The sequence below is a fragment of the Canis aureus genome, chromosome 17 (genome assembly GCF_053574225.1).
Source record: "Canis aureus isolate CA01 chromosome 17, VMU_Caureus_v.1.0, whole genome shotgun sequence".
NCBI classification, from domain to species: Eukaryota; Metazoa; Chordata; class Mammalia; order Carnivora; family Canidae; genus Canis; species Canis aureus.
Window position 1 is genome coordinate 51,252,268 of NC_135627.1, and position 17,295 is coordinate 51,269,562.

Genomic DNA, 17,295 nt, shown 5'->3' on the forward strand with positions numbered 1-17,295 from the left:
ACCAATCCAATACTTAGTAGCCTAAATAACCACCATTTTATTTGCTCTGATTCCGCGGTCAGCAGATGGGGCAGGATTCAGTTGGGCAGTTCCTCTTCTGGTCTTCCCTGGGGTTGCTCCTGTTTCTACCATCATCTGCCAGTTCATAGGAGGCTCTGTAGTCCATGCCTCATTCATATATCTGGTGAATGGTGCCAGCTGTCAGCTGTACCAGAGGTCACCAGCAGGCCAGAAGACTTCTTCACATAGTGGCTGTATTCCAAAAGCAGCAAGAGATGGAGCAAGCCCTAATGAGAAAGTATTTGTTATGTCTCTGTCACATTTGTTAATGCCCTGTTGCCAAAGCAAGTCACATAGCCAAGGCCAGAGTCAGTGTGGGAAAAGACTAATAGAGGGTGTAGATACAGGGAGGTATGATTCACCAGTGCCATTATTCTAACAACCCACCACATTATTGAGATCTCTAATCATGTGCCTACGCCCTGGTGCATGTGTGTCATCTTTCTGCAGCAATTCTTCATTATCACAATATGATAATAGAAGATGCAACAACTTGGAAAGACAAGAAGGACTGGTGATTCCTAAGTCTTTTTTTTTTTGTGTCAATTGCCTTAGCAATTTGACACAAAATAGCTAGGTCTTCATTCCCACACGTGTACTTGTAGCTAGCATGTACAGGTACAGTGCTACTGGTTATTTATATCAAACTTCCAATTTAACCAGTGAGTACTTACGCTGGGGCTGGTATATATTTAGAATATCAACCCTGCCATATACGTCAGTTACTTACAACACACTAACCCAAATCTGAGAAGTACCCTAGGCATAATTCACAAGCTCACAGGCTCCTTAGCATTTGCCCAAACCATTAAGGTTATACTTGGAGAAACTGAGGCCCAGACAGATCAAGGGATTTGTTCTAATTAGGTCACACATGAAATAGGAGAACTAAGTTTGGAATCCAAGTCTTCCCATTGTTAAATCAATGTGCTCTTCATTAAGCAGCATTGCAACTGATTTTCATACAATTTAGTCCTGCCTTTGTGGATGACAATTTCTTAAACTGTTGCCTTAGTTTATGTATTTAAGATCTGCATTCCAGTCACAGATTTTAAATGTAAACTTTCTTAATTGATAAAGAGAAGACATTTGGAATTTCCTACTATGTATTCTTTATAGAGTGTAATAGGAACTTATTTCATCATTGCCATTCCATCTCATGGTTCTAGGGGTGGATAGGAATGAGAAAGGAGTGTTATTGTAAAGTACAGATGGAAAATCCTCTTTCTGAATTCTCTCACCCATTATTTCAGCAACAGCAGCCCGAAGCCCTGACACCTAGAAATTTCAGCACCTCTTACTGCTTTAACATGGCAGTCATCCTCAGAAATACTTCCATTCTGATTTAGTTATCTATTTATACATGCCCCAGAACTACTTCACTCTCAGCACTTGAGGGTTGGGGATGTTTTTCTCCCAAAAGTAATCATTTAGAGCAGGTTTCAACTGTCCTCTGAAGGAAGAGTCAAATTGCACTCCATAATAGATAAAAGGCAAGACGCTGGAAATGGAACTATCTTTTGCATCTTATAAAATCCAAGTAAGTCTTTCTGAACAAAGAGGCAAGGAACAGGAAAAAGATTAAAAAATACAAAACAAAAACAAAAAACAGATCATTTGGGGCTACTCAGACTTCTAGGACCTTATGATTTTATATGGTCTAGCCTAACCATGAATTTTATGGTTACAAAGGCACGAGCACTCAATGCAACTACAAATCACTAATAACATTCTACAAGAAGATATTGAAAATTCAAATTCATCTTTAGCAAGTGTAGGGTGTGCTAACACGAGAAAATATAAACAGCTCATGGAGAGAGATACATAAGAAAGGTACTAACACACCAATTCAAACTCTTGTCAGACATCTCTTTAGCACTCCTTTCAGCAGGAAGCCAATTACTGGGGAAAGAATGAAGTTTGTTTTATGAGCACACTATTACAAACACAGCCCCTTCATCCTAACATCAAGGAAGAATTTTGCATTTCCGATTGAAACCAACAGTGTTCTGCAGCTGATGGGCTGGTGGTTTGAAGGTTAAAGCTATGGGAGGGCTAGGAGAGGAACCAACAATTTCCTTAACCCCCTAAATCTAGCTCTGGAGATTAATCTATGACACTTAATTTGTGAGAACCTGCAATGGGAGGCTAATGCCCTCGGGGCAAAGAACTAACATTAGTATAACTTAACACGATATTTGGCCTCATAGGCTTCTAAAAGTCTCTGATGTGACAAGCCCTGAATACTTTTGGCATTGGAAGCCTAAGATCTTCATTAGAGAGATAGAAAGAACAACATTATGTCATCTTCCATTTCTTAGCTTATGAACCTAATTATTAGTATTTAATAATATAATGTTACCTGAGAAGAAAAACAATGTTTTATTAAAAGGCCATCTTTGCCCTTATTCTGCACACAAAAACATCTAATTTGCCTCATATTGTTTATATATCCCTTTCTTTCATATGTGAGTAAATAGGTACCAGGATCCTTAATTACTTCTCACAGTATGCTTGGTTAAATAACGGTGTGAAGTGCTTCTCTGTCCTCCCAAACATCTGTCAGATTTGTTCCAGGGAAGAGTAACATTTTATATAAATAAGGAAAGGAGTCTCAGGTCATCTGACAGACTTTTTGGATGATAGAAATATCACTTCTATGCCTAGGCACAGTGTTTACTACTTCTAATATTATTATCATGATTGTCCCAAGAAAGCCACTGTAAGTTGACCATAATACCTACAAGATGAATACAGCAAACTATAGAATAAATACCTAAAAAAAAAAAAATCCTACCATGGTATTTCCATGCCACAGATACAAAATTCCTTGAAGCTTTTATAGAAAGAGAAGGAGAAAGAAAGATTCTATTCAAGCTCCTTGGGCTGGCTCCTTGACTACTGCAGTTAGGATTTTAGCACAATGATAGAGTTCTCTTTCTAAAGCCTAAATAAGTTCTAATTTCCATTGTGATTTCTCCTTTGACCCATAGTTTATTAAGAAGCATATTGCTTTATTTCCAAATATTTAGAGATTTTTCTAATTATCTTTTATGATTGATTTTTAGCTTCATTCCACTGTGATCAGAGATCTTCTGTATGAATTTAATATCTGGAAATTTGCTTAAATGAGATTCATTTAAGATCACACTGCAGTTGTTGGATGCAGTGTTCTGGTTTGTTAATTGGGTCAGGTGTGGTAAATATGTTCAGCTCTTTGATGTCCTTCCTAATTATTTTCCTCTGCTTATCCTATTGGTCACTGAAAGAGTTATATCAAAATTACCTAAAACTATTGTGGATTTGCCTTTGACTCAGTTTGGTTCTATCAGTGTTTGCTTTATGGACTTGGAGATTTTCTTATTATATCCATGCAAATTTTTCCAGTGTTACTTCCTGGCAAATTACCATTTTATCATTGTAAAATATCCTTCTAGTAGTTATTCTTGCCTTAATGCTTACTTGGCCTGTTATTCATTTAACAAAACAGCTTTTTGGGGGTTAATGTTCATAAAGAATATTTTTGTCATCTTTTACTGTCTACATTTCTGTGCCTTTTTTAAGATTGTATTTATTTATTCATGAGAGACATACAGAGAGAGAGGCAGATACATAAGCAGAGGGAGAAGCAGGATCCATGCAGGGAGCCCGATGCAGCGCTCCATCCCAGGACCCAGGGATCACAACATGAGCCAAAGGCAGATGCTCAACCACTGAGCCTCCCAGGTGCCCCTCTGCACCTTTATTTTTAAGCTGCTTACTATAGACAGCATAAATAGCTTTTTAAATCCAATTTAACAGTATTTCTTTTAATTGGAATATTTAGCCTTTCATTTAATGCACTTACTGAAACATGTGGGTTTAAATCTACTATCTTGCTATACATTTTTTTCTTTCTTTCATATGTTCCATGCTCCTTTTGTTCTTATTTCTCGCCTTATTCTTGCCTTATTTTGTTTTTTCATTAAATATTTTTATTATTCCATTCTGCCTTTTTATTATCTTGTTTATTATAATTTTACTATTCCTTTAAGGGTTGCCCTACATTAAAACATGCATCCTTGACTTTGACCACGACATAATGCAAGGATTTTAGACCAATATAGTTCTGTTTATCCATTTTCCAGCTTTTTGTTCTATTTTTGTCATGTGTCCACCCCACAGGTATTTAAATTTTATTATTATTATTGTTATTGTTATTATTACTATTGTGTTATGCTTTCAATATTCATCTAGACCCACCCATATATTTACCCTTCATATTGCTTTTCATTCCTTCTTGTCTCTCCATGCTCCTGCCTAGAATCATCTTTCAGAAGCACTCACGCCAGTATTTACTATAACACAGATGACCTAACGATAACACTATCTCACTTTTTTGGGGTGCATGAGTCTAAAATTATTTCTTTTGATTTTTTAAAGGGCATTTTTAACTGGGATAGAGTTCTAGGTAAGTTTATTTTTTGAAAATTTTGAGTAAGTAACTCAAATAATTTTTCAACACTTTGAATAGATAATTTCATTGTTAGCTAACCTAATACATGACTTCTTATTTCGGTTTTTGTCTGCTCTTAAGATTCTCTCTTCTTTGGTTTGCAGTAGTTTTACTATGATATACCTAGTATGGTATTCTGTAGGTTATCCTACCAGGCATTTATAGTGCTCCTTGACTCTTGGTATCTTTCATTATTTTTGAAGACTTCTTGGCCACCATTCCTTCAAATATGGCTTCTGTTCCAATCTCTTTTTTCTTTTCATTCACCCCTCAATGAAAAACATGTTCAAAATTTGTTTGATCTATTTAACTAGGTTCCACATTTCTCTTATGTTGAGATATTTTTTCTGGTTTATCTTCCAAATAACAAATTCTCTCTTAAGTGTTTTTTAATATGCTATTAAACATATCCATTGAGTTATTGATTTCAGTTATTTTTCACTCCTAAACTTTCCACTTGATTATTTTTTAAAGTTATTATCTGCTTAAATTCTCCACCTTACCCTTTACTTTCATCATGTTCATTAAGTTCCTGATAACATCAGTATCAGGATCTCTTCCAAGTCTGTTTCTGTTGTGCTTTTTCTCCTTGTTTCAAAAACATATGCTTATCTCCTGGAATTGCCAGTAATTTTTTTATTGAATCCTAGATGTCAAAATTTGAAGAAATGATAGTTTGAGACTGTAGATTATGTCATCTTGTTTTAGATGGCATTAATTTTGCTTCTGACAGAATAGAGAAAAATCATCTTAATCTGATCAGAGAGTAATCTGATTTGTGGGGCTTGGCTATTTCTGGTCCATCTTCAATTCTAGAGTATACATTGTCCAGGGGCCTAGTTAAGACCCTGGAAGGTTTGCCAAGGTCTTTCTCCTTGAGCTGGCCCTGAATTCCAGTTTTCATCTTCTAGCCCATGAGACCATCAGTTGGGCTTCTCAACGTTTCAGCTATCAAATATCCACTCAATTTCTCAGCCTCTCTGCTGTTGTTCTTTTTTTTAAGATTTTATTATTTATTTTAGAGAGAGAGAGAAAGATAGCAAGAGAGAGCACGAGCAGTGGGGAAAGGGAGAAGCAGACTCCTTGATGAGCAGAAAGCTTGACACAGGGCTTGATCCTAGGACTCCAGGACCACGACCCAAGCCAAAGGCAGACACCTAACTGACTGAGCCACCCAGGTACCTTCTGCTGCTTCTTTAGAATTGGCAAATGCCATGAAGGGAAAAGCAGCCTTGGTCATCAAACTTACCTCTTGTACTTTTCTCTCCAAGACCTTGATCCTTCAATTTGTAGTTGCTTTAGTGGCTTTTCAAAGCTCCTGATGGACTTTTTTGTTAGATACATTTTTTCTAGATTTTTCACTATCACCAGAAATAGATATCTCCCCCCAACCCCCCAAAACACTTCTAATATTTTTAACATCCAATCTTGGCAGCAGCAGAAATTTGACCATCCCTATAAAATACTTGTTGTCTTTAGTTTAACTAAGGGGAGATTCATAAGCTTCCAGGGTGAGGTGGCTCCTGTTTGGCCAAGGGCAAGTCTCAGCAGCACAGAGCAGCTGTGAGCTATTAGCAGCCAGCATCCACAGCAGCTGGCAGACTGATGTGTCGGGCAGAAAGGAGACCTAAGAGGGCATCAATAGCACTGAGTACAATAGATATTTTGATCACTTCAATAATATAAATGTTGTTGTTGTTTTTACTTTTCCAGTTTTTATTGCAGTCTTCCCTATTCCCTTACCTGCCCCATTACTAACAGGTTTTTGTTTTTGCTTTTGTTTTTGGCTCAACAACTGGGGTAGTAGAGAGGGAGAATGGAATTAGGGGAAAGAATCCACCCCAGAACACACACACACACACACACACACACACACACACACACAAACATGCAATAGTACCTCCAACACCATTCCTAGAACACTCACTGCTGTCCTGGTGGTATACCTCACTCAGCCTCTTTATTGGAAAGACCTTGTCCTAATAAGCAGACCTCTTAGACAGAGTCCTTTCAAGATTCCTCTGAACTTGCTACTTCACCAAATGTCCAATTAACCCATGAGAAAGCTTGCCTCTCTGTCCTTCCAAAATCTGTACATATAGGACACTCCTCTTATAGCCTTTCTCCACTGGTCTAACATTTAGGGTCATCTACTCTTGTCATTAGGATTTTCCAAGCCAGAGTCAGGGCCCAATCTCTGGCTCCAGACTCCAGAACATACAGGTTAGCCTCTCTCTAGAACTCTCTGCACTCAGCTGCGTTCCCATGGTGACACAGGGATGGGTGAGTTCCATTCTACAACTCAGCCACCAGGATAGGACATCAGGCTCTCTTTCTGGCAAACACCACTCTCTCTTAAGTCCCTCTTACCTGGCAGAGTAGAGGGAGGTATTCCCTCACCCTCAACCCATGAGGAGGGGAAGGGAAACAAAATAATTCTGATTCACTTGAAAAGTATGGAACTCAACTACAATGACTAAAAAGATGTTTGGTAGGTGAAGGACTAAGGGGCCTTCTCTAATTCCCTTTCAAGAAGTCCATATTTTGAAAGTGCTTCTGTCTTAAATGCAGTGGGCAAAGAATTGGTATGCTTGTCCTTTTATGCTTCTACCAGAATTCATGAAGCCTCAGAAATTCTGTACTTGAATCTAACACAATTTGCCACAAGATGCTATGAATTATTAATTGCTTGATTCTAAAACATAATTTTTAAAACCTAAATGTTTAACTTAATAGAATTTTTTTCTCTGGAGAGGAAGATTGTCAAGTTTAGAAAGAACATATAGAAAATAGGCTATTACTACACAGTTGGCACCTCTTCCCTACTGAGTGACATAGAATCAACATTAGGATCTGACTTTTAAAATAATTTCATTTTAGCAGACCACATTAGACAGAGCTTTCTTTCCTCTGCACTTTCATGGGCCATGAAATTAGAGTCTTTCAAGTCACTGTCACTGTGTCTGAATTTCAGGAAGCCAGGTATAGCATATATTCTTTGAAGAGTCCTAATTACTCCTCTTAATTGATTCCTGAGCATTTACTGAGCATTCAACTCTGCCCTCAGTGCTGAATCACAAACCAAGTATGAAATGGTTACTTCCCTCAAGAACTTGGAAACTAATGAGGGTACCAGAAAAAAATAAACAGATCATTAATATATGGCTGAGCAATGATTGAGATATGCACAGAACTGTGGGATCCCAAAAGAGCAACCAGCCAGTCCTGGGTGGTCAAGAGGGGCTTCTAGAAGCAACTGCTATTTGAGTTATCTTAAAGGACAAATAAATAATTAGCCAGATGATTCTCAGTTTTTTATCCTGGGTGACTGAGTGAATTTTGGTGACATCAGTGAAGATGGAAAATATGTAGGTAAGATTTAGAATGAAAGATTGTGAATTAAATCTTGGAATTGGTGAGCTTGTGCTAATGACCCAAAGAAACAAAGATAAATAGTAAATTTCGGACCTTATAAGAATAAAACTCAAGGGATATTTAGGCTAGAAATACAGATTTTAGAGTCATCAACATCTAGTTGGCATTGAAATATTGACAGTAGATAAAATCATGAAGAGAAAACATAATAGTTTTACACTGTCTGGGTTCTGTATCTTTTTGAAAATCTAATGAAAACAATGAACTCTGCCAAGAAAAAATGTCCATAAAGAGATTTTTGCATACACTTACAGTGAGACATAGATTCCCTGAAGTTCATTCATGACTAAGAAAACATAATGTGTAATAAGGGAAGTGAATTGATGATCGAAACTTCCTGAACTACAACAAAAAGTATTGATGTTCAAGACAGCATGCAAGATAAAGCTGCCCAGAAAAAGAAGACTTGAAAAACTTGGGTTTCGGAAACTAAATACTTTGAATTTTATAGCTATTTAACTATGTACTACCTGCCTTTGGAACCAGTTCAGTCTATAAAACACATTGCCACAAAAATCCAAAACCAGAGGCAATTTTGAAATATACATGTGAAATGGAGTTGGATCTATTCATATCACAGCTCCAGAGAATATATCAAGCTAGAAGTAATGAGTTCCAGTTTGTAAGGATTTTTACAGCTCAAGAGAAATTGGCTTTTCTAAGGCTTTCACCTTCCCTAGATTTCCAGAGCACAGTGCTTATGCTTCTACTATAAAACTCATTTCGGGCAGCCCAGGTGGATCAGCGGTTTAGTGCCACCTTCAGCCCAGGGCATGATCCTGGAGACCCGGGATCGAGTCCCACATCAGGCTCCCTGCCTGAAATCTGCTTCTCCCTCTGCCTATGTCACTGCCTCTCTTTCTGTGTCTCTCATGAATAAATAAATAAATTAATCTTTAAAAATAACTCATTTCATTCCTTCTTATTCATGTCAACTCTCCCCCCCTTAAAGTTTGAGGGTCTTTGTAGGAAAGGACTAGTTCTTGTTTATCTTTACCCATGATGTTCTTCCCTTACCCCAACAGCTCCTCTCCAACCCATACTTAATACAAAGTCTTATGCGTTCATTTGATAAATATCTGTGGAACTAACTAGCATTGTCAACCTAATACAGACTCTTCTAACACTAGCAAAGCAGAAATCAGATATATGGAAGATAATGGAAACCAGAGGCTCTAATTGCCTCTTTCCAGGTAAGGTCTGTTGCCTCTCATTTCTGCAGCAATTGACCAGAAGAAGCATCACAGTAAATAATATTAATCAGCCCAAGGCCTCCACATCACATTTGCCATGCTTGTATTACACTGTGTGTGGAATTAGAGGAAATGGCGGGGAGGGGGGTTGTAAGTACCAGAGGCAAAAGATAGAATTCTTTCCTCATACCACATAAAAATGATCTCCTAGACAAAGAGAGACTATCATTTAGGCAAAGCAAAGGAGAAAACAGGTGTTAGTACAAGAATAGATAATCTCAGGGGTCATAAAAGGAATCCTTTGCTCCACATAAATCAAGACAGAAATCAAGAACACACGTGCAAGAATTAAATCACAATTTAGCCTTGTTTGCTGTGTAACATTGTAACTAAGATTGGTGCAACTGATGGCTTTAAACATTTCATATGAGCCTGAAGGGAAGCTATTTTTTGACCTTTGAAGATTTACAGTCCAAACTACTATGAAATGGAGCAGAATGTCATTGATGTTTTCAGAAGAATATTTGCTCTAGCCCCTTGTTGATGCCTTCATTACCTTACTCCAATAAATCTTCACTTTATGTTTACACACAGAGCACTTTTGTCATCCATTTCTACACACGAAAGGTCTAAGTTTATTGCAATATTAGGCAAGGTGCTTTTTTGCTTTCTGGTTTGTTTTTGGTTTTTGTTTTGGTTCGGTTTTATCGCTTTGTCCATCTTGAACTATCTAAAGGGCACTTGAGCCCCACAAGGATCACAATTCAAAAACATTAAATAAAATAAAAAAACCAGGAGGAGACCAATTTCAAACTAGTTTTTACTTCATGTGAGCCTCTTGAAGTAATACACAGCCTAAAAGAAGCAAGCCCTCACTAGAACTATGGGTTGCCTATACTATTTGTCTTTTCTATGGGAATGCAAGGTTTATTCCTTTCCAGGGTTATTGCGTAGAGGCTAAGGTAGCTCTGGAGAATACAAAGTATTGTTCTGGTCTCTAACTGGAAAAAAAAAATCCAAACCACATAATCAGTTTGTCCTAGACAAAGAAAGTAGTATAATAAATAGCACGGAATAGAGTTTCTTTTTGTTAGGCTGAATGTCTTGTACATTTATAGTGCACGAAATGCTTGATTCAGAAGACTTTGAAAGAAAATCAGGTACAAGACATGAGGGAAAATGGCAAGACTAGAATCATCAGTGAGGAAGGCAGAGAAATGATAAGTAGGTCTCTACTTGGAACGACTTCCTCTGAGGATGGAAATTCAACAGTTTTTTTTTTTTATTTTTGCAAATTCAGACCTTTGTTTAGAATGTTTCCCCACTCCCCCCACTATAGGCTACCGCATGACAAATTCATACTCATGATTCAAGCCTCGGCTAGACATCATTTCCTCTGTAGAGCTCCCTTAACACCACAAAAAGAATTCTTTTCTCTCCTTTGTCCTCCTATCTCACTTAATCAGTCCCTTTTTTAAAGAATGTCTCCCTTCCACTTTGAGAGCACCTTGAAAGCCTGGATTAGCCATCATTTTCTCCCCAGGGCTTATCATTATAGGTACTGCAAAAATTTGCTTAATAAACATATATTGAATAAATCCAAATGGGTAACATTAAAAAAATCAAGCCCCCAGGTACTGAAATTAGACAGACAACTAATAGTACTTCTCTCACTGTATGTCAGGAAGACCCAGCCTGAAATTAGGGAAGCGTACCAGAACACACCAGTTATGAAATCAGCCTTGGATAAGAGTAGGTACAATGGAGTCAATGCAGAGAACTCTTAGAAGAAAAGCTAACACAACATAATTTTCTATTCTTCTTGGTTCATTTTCCAAGGGAATGTTAGTAAATAGGTCCATTTTTTTATCAGAAAAAAAATATTTACTCTGAACTATCCCCATACACTACATAATTATATCCTGGACATAAACGTTATACACCCACATCAGTGTTACAGATCACATGGGTAAGGATTGGAAGGCTCTCCTCCCACTCAGAAATTGCTCAGTCCTGTTTATGAACAACCACTTAATGCTATACTTAAAAGGACCAATTTAAAATGAACGCTGCATGGACCACTGCACAGATTACCATGGACACTGTCCAAATGTTACCTCATAGTACGATAGGAACCCAAAGCTTATTGAAAAAGGTCTACTTCTTTTCAATATGCTTCTTTGTAAGAGAATATTTAGGGATGTACTGACTTTCTAGAACTACTCAACTGCCGTATATTTTAAATAAATAACTTTCTTCAAAAGACTCTCATAAACTCTCTGCAGGGAATGAAGAGACCTATATAATGAGTGTACACATTGGCACATGGAGACATACACACTCAGGCATATGGACATTCACAGCCATGTGTGCAAGCACATTCACACACATGTTCACCCATATGCCCACACACTCATTTCTCTCCCCTCCACTCCCTCTCACACCCACACACTCCCAATTAAACAGGGGAAGTGGCTCAGTGAGTAGATTATTTTCAGAACAGCTATTACTCAAAGGGGATACGTCTTCAGTTTCAGCTGGGTTACCAGTTGGACTTTACAGTAGCTCTCAGTAGCAGTCCACATCCCTGAAATTTAGGTCTTGTTTACTATTAGCACATACCGCCACATACATACAAATTTCTTCTAAATATTAAGGACAGTTGGTGGGTCTTGATGGTATCAGAAATAATCTTGATATTTTTAAATCTCAGAATAGTAAGTTGCAATCACAGAATTGGGGCTAATAAAATTTCTTAGGCCTTAAAGTATCTTGGTGTTGCTTCTCTGACTCCAGTTCGTAAGCAAACTCCCCCTGTCTTTCCCACTCAATTCACCTTAGCTGTTCTCAAAACCCCATAGGGACGGGTCCTTGTGTGTTCTACTTACCAAAGAGTGCCCACAGTTAGCACATAGTGAAGGGATGGATGACCCAATGAGTGCGGCAAAACTCTCTCATTAACACTAACTTTAGCTAATATGTGAACGTCTTCCATGACGTACCACAGTCCTCTTCTCTAGAGAAACCAGGGGGATATTAGAAACTTGTTCACAAAGACTCAGCCTTTCCTGGTTGTTTCCACAGCTCAGATATGCATTGCTCAGCATCCATCTTCCCCAGATGCTTGGCTTCAGGATGGAAGCTTCCTTTATTTAGAGAAGAGACTAAAGTCATTCACATACTTTTCATACAAATTATTCTTGTCCCTTTCCATAGTGACACTGCAAAGCAGTGACTCAGCCTGTACCTATGAACAGTGGGAAGAGCTGAGCAATTGTCCAAAGACACTAATCAGAGCAGTAGAAAATATGCATTATTCACAACCTGAAGCCTACCTTTTCTTTCAGTTTGAAATGTTTTGACCAGAACTTCAGATAATTATTTCAGATTTACACCTCATTTGTCTTATGTAAGCACCATTTCACTTATACTAAAGATAAAAGAATTAACCTAGAGGTTTTTGTCCAACCATTTATGCTAAACAAATGAAATCCTAGAGTCCCAACAAAAGTGTTAATGAATATATGCACGATTGCATTACAGTGAAGCCCTACCTGGTACAGGTACATGATACCTCTTAACTATTTCCCTCTCTCTCTCTCTCTCTATGTGTATTTATATTTGTCTCTATGTTTAGACTTATATATAATTTTTACACAGATGAAAAGGCACATACAAATCTTTCTCTATAGAATTATCTCACCCCAATCACACTTCCTGCATTTTTAGTAATTGTCGCATCTGCAAAACTACAAATTAAAAGAAAACAAAAATACTCTAATGGGTCTTTGAAACCTGTGCCAAAGTAGAGCCCTTTTAGCTTAAGCTGAGCCACAGCCTTCAATTTGTCTCTGCCCCAGACGAAACAGTATCCATTTGGAATGCTACATGAAGATGTTTTGCTTTTGTGGAGATAATTGGCTCTAAACAGTCATAGTAATTAGCAGCATCAGGTAGCTTAGGCAGCATTTGGTCACCCATTGCCTATTTATTTGTGAGCAAATGGGAGGGTGTAGGGGTGACAGGAACAGATGGGGAAAAGATACAAGTACTTCATTGGCACCTTGCATGGACGCCTCATGCTGTCTTTCTCCCTCCCTCCGGCACCATCATTAGTGCCTCTGGCTTCTGAGCCAAGTCTGAAGAGCCTGTGGGCAAGTGCAGATGCCACCAGCTGTTCAGGCTGCCCTTCCCCCAGCCAGTCTTTGCCCTCCACTCATCAGGCATGACGAAGGCCTTTCTGTGCTGTCATCTTGATCTCTACACACTTTGGTTTCATAGTTGAGGATTTTTTTAAATTTTATTTTGTTATGTCTTTTCAGGTTTTTTGTTTTGTTTTGGGGCTTTGTTTTTGTTTTGGTTTGGTTTGGGGGAAGGGGGAAGGTTTGCAACCATCACAAGCCAGTAGGGCTAATAGGTAGGGGTTAACTGGGCATAAAGGCAAAATGTGCAAAGACCCAGCTATTGCTCTCAGGGAGGAGTCCAGAGGGTTTTTATAACTGACTGCTACCTTTCAACAAGAACTCTCTAGTCTGATATTGGTACCAGGAACCAAGGTGTGACCAATGTCGTAGGGAAGGAATGCCAAGCAGAAATGCCAATTTAAAAAAGACCCATGAAGCTGGTGCCTGGGTGACTCAGTTGGTTAAGTATCTGACTCTTGATTTCAGCTTAAGTCATGATCTCAAGGTTATGAGTTTGAGCCCCAGGTCAGGCTCCACACAGAGCATGGAGCCTGCTTAAGATTCTCTCTCTAAAAAAAAAAAACAATAATAAAATAATTAATTAATAATAAAAGTCCCATGAAAAGGGGCAAGTACAGAAAAAGAAATACAAAAAGCCAGAATGAAGATTTTGGGATAAAAACAGAGTAGCTGATGTTTTTGGAGCAGTTACTATCTGCCAGGCACTGTAGTAAGCAACTTGTATAGACACAACACTGAGCTTGCTATCAATATTACCCCTGTTTTTCAAATGAGAAAATGGGCTTAAAATAAAGGTTTTAAAAGTGGTTGAATGCTACTCAGTCTATAAATACTGAATTACAATCTGTGATTCAGACCCCAGAAGTCCCTTCCCAAAGGTCTCCCAGGAGTCCAGGAGACTGGGCATCTACTTCTGGGCCAGCTTCTGTGTAGAGTAAGCTGCATGTCCCTCAACTTGAAGAGCTACCTCTATAGATAAGAGTGACAGGTCCAAGTATGGCTGACAACCTCCTGCATCAGAATTATCTGACAAGCTTATTTAAAATGTAGATTTCTGAGTCTCTTCTTAAATCTAATAAATCAGACTCTCTATAGCAAGGTGCTCAAAATTGCATTATTAATAATTCCCCTGAGGATTTTTAGGTTCAATAAAGTGTAAGGGATGCTGGACTAGCCAATCTCTAAGGTGCCCTCTAAATCAAAAATTATATGGCTCTGATGGCTCATGTGGCACCTGAGGAAATTGTTGCATTATTTATACTCAGATGTTGCTTATTTAAAAGGAAATTCAAAATAGCTTTTTTCAGTATAAACTATTTTACTCACAAGAAGTTGTTTTGAATGACTTTCCTTTATTTCCAAAATTCAGGGTCATTTCCAAAGGGTAGAGATTGTTGTCTAAACGTCAAAGAAATGAAAACTCTCGGGTTTAGGATGATTCTAAAACTGCCCTTAGCCATGGCTGCATTTTTGGAATCCGACCTCTCTTAGGATGATCTTAAAGAAGTCAATACTCTTGAATGTATGAACTTTTTTTTTCTTTTTTTCAAATAAAGCTCGCACCTTATAATCAACCAAAGTACCTCCCAAACAGTAAACTGTATCAGGCTGAGCATGTGGAATTGCTTTTTACTTGCAAAAACAATGAGTTCATATAGTTCAACCTGGTGTACATGGGCGTGTGCGTCGGTGTCTGGCTGGCTGGATGCACTGGGCACAGTCCCTCTGACTAGATACTTGAGTATCAACGTACTTTGTCCTCATAATGCAGCGCTGCCCCCAGAACATTCTCGATAGATGTTAGGTGATGATATTGATGATGAAATTTCCCATTCAAGTTTCCAGACTTTGTCCTAAATCCTTAGATCTTAATAAAAAGGTAAATATTCACAGCTACAGTGGACCAGTCAGTGACCAAACTAAAAATCTAAGGACTTCTCTCTTCCATCCATTCCCAAATATAATGTAACATGCAAATATGTGCATCCGACCCTTAAGAGCTACAGCACTTTCCCCAGGTACTCTGCATATGTGAGTTTACTGTGTCTTTTAAAAGATGGCTTTGCAGTCTGACAGATTTTATCAGCTGTGTACTTTTTCCTACTCTTCAAGTCATTTTCCTTAAACTGAGTATTCAGTCGTTGTCTCTAAAAACACATCAATAGGAGAAAGAAATCTAAAAGTTAAAAATTAGGTGAAATGACATGGATTGAATGCCTGGAGAAGAAATAAAAGCAACTGAGCTCACTCGGCCGCATGAAATATTTGTGCTTTTTTCCTCCTGTGTCTTCCTCCTCTGTGCCCACCTCTGAGTGCCAGTAGAGTTATTTGACAGCAGTGAGCTCTAACTAAAGCTTCTAGAAGCTCTCATTCAGCAGTGAAATTGTTGTCTTCCTCTGATCCTCAGATTATGGAGATGAGGGGATGAATGTACAGCACTAAGATTTCCTACCGAGATAGCTTTTCACTCTTTTCAGTAAGAAAAAGATCAAAAGGAAACTGGCTAATTAGCATACCAAAGGAGACAAAAACCCCTAGAGCTTTATCGTTGTTGCAATCCAATAATAAACACCCGAGTACAAAAAAGATTATTTGATAATGACACACAGAATTGAAAGCCTTTGAAATAGCAGCTTCTAGAAAAAAAAATTTTTTTTGGAAAGAAAATATCCATAATTATACAGAATAATGCTTACACATTGGGGAGCAGTTCTTCGTTCCTATGAGAGCTACTTGCAGAACTATTTTGCCTAAGAACGGAGATGTGGATTGCCTTTATCTGAAAAACTCAAAAAGCCTACAAAAGGTTTCAAATCCTTTCTCAAGTAAACATTCAGCTCTTTCATATTCCTAAAAATTAAACACAGAATTCTTGTCTTAAAAAAATAAGTGTCCCCTTTTCCCAGACCAGTGCCCAGCCAAAGACTGGAGCTCAAAACCAAGGAAAATTTGCAATTCTTTGAGGCTTATTCTTCTCTATAGCCTTTTCTGGTTTAGAAACTCTGGTAGTTTCTGCAAATATGGACTTCTTTCAAGGGAGGAGAACAAAGCAATTGTTTAATTATAAACAAGTTACTCTGGGACACAAGCATAGGAATCTCCCAGGCCTATGGAGAGAGACATCCTTAAAAGAAAATCAGACCCTCCACTCCTTGGGTTAATATTAATATTGTGATGCTTTTCCTCAGGCATTGAGAGGACAATAATCAACAGAATGGATTTTTTAGTAGTCACTGTGGGTTTGACTCAGCTGTGAGCATGTTTGCCTCTTCCTCCAAGACACAAGACTACCTCGTTGGTCGACCTTGGGCACGTGGTCAAGCCAGGCTTCTCCCGTGAGAAGCTGACCCACATCCAAATCAACTCCAGGACCTCACTAGGACAGGAGTTGGTGGGACAATGAATTGGAGGGGTGGGGGCAGGTGCTAATAGAGATTTTCTGCACAAAGGAATAGAGGTTGCTAGGCCCTAATTCCCTTAAAATGCCTACTGGCCACAGGGAAGTTATTATTTTGCCTGGAGATCACCCAGATAATTATAATGGACTCACCAGAGACGACTGGCTCTGAGCCATTTGAATTAAAAGCCCAGAGGCCTGGGTTATTAATACTTTATCCTGTTTCTAAGCAAAGAATCATTGTTAATGAGTCAAATGGTAATGACTCTCTTTACAAGCCTGAGTTTAAGTGAGTAATGCCTCTCCTATTTTATAGATTTATTTATTTTTTTACCTATAAATGGATGTGAAATATGCCTTTGACTGACCATTGAGTAGCCTCCCTTTTCTTCTGGAACACTAAGTTCTCCGATTTGACAAGATTGCTTAAGGGTCTTATTTGTTAGCTTCACACAGATTTTTTGTTTCTTTTTATAAATTGTTCATTTCCAATGAAACAAGCCCCAAATC

At 38.3% G+C, this 17,295-nt stretch overlaps 2 long non-coding RNA genes across 2 annotated transcripts in view; one reads left to right on the top strand and one right to left on the bottom strand.

Annotated features, from left to right (window-relative positions):
* The window catches only part of LOC144287971 (uncharacterized), a 111,710-nt gene that overhangs the window by 19,785 nt on the left and 74,630 nt on the right, over window positions 1–17,295 (top strand). The window lies entirely within an intron of this gene.
* Window positions 20–6,809, bottom strand: LOC144287969 (uncharacterized). Its single transcript, XR_013355898.1, has 2 exons — window positions 5,805–6,809; window positions 20–287 (listed from the first exon to the last, which is right to left on the bottom strand). It is a non-coding gene; the product is annotated as an uncharacterized LOC144287969 (long non-coding RNA).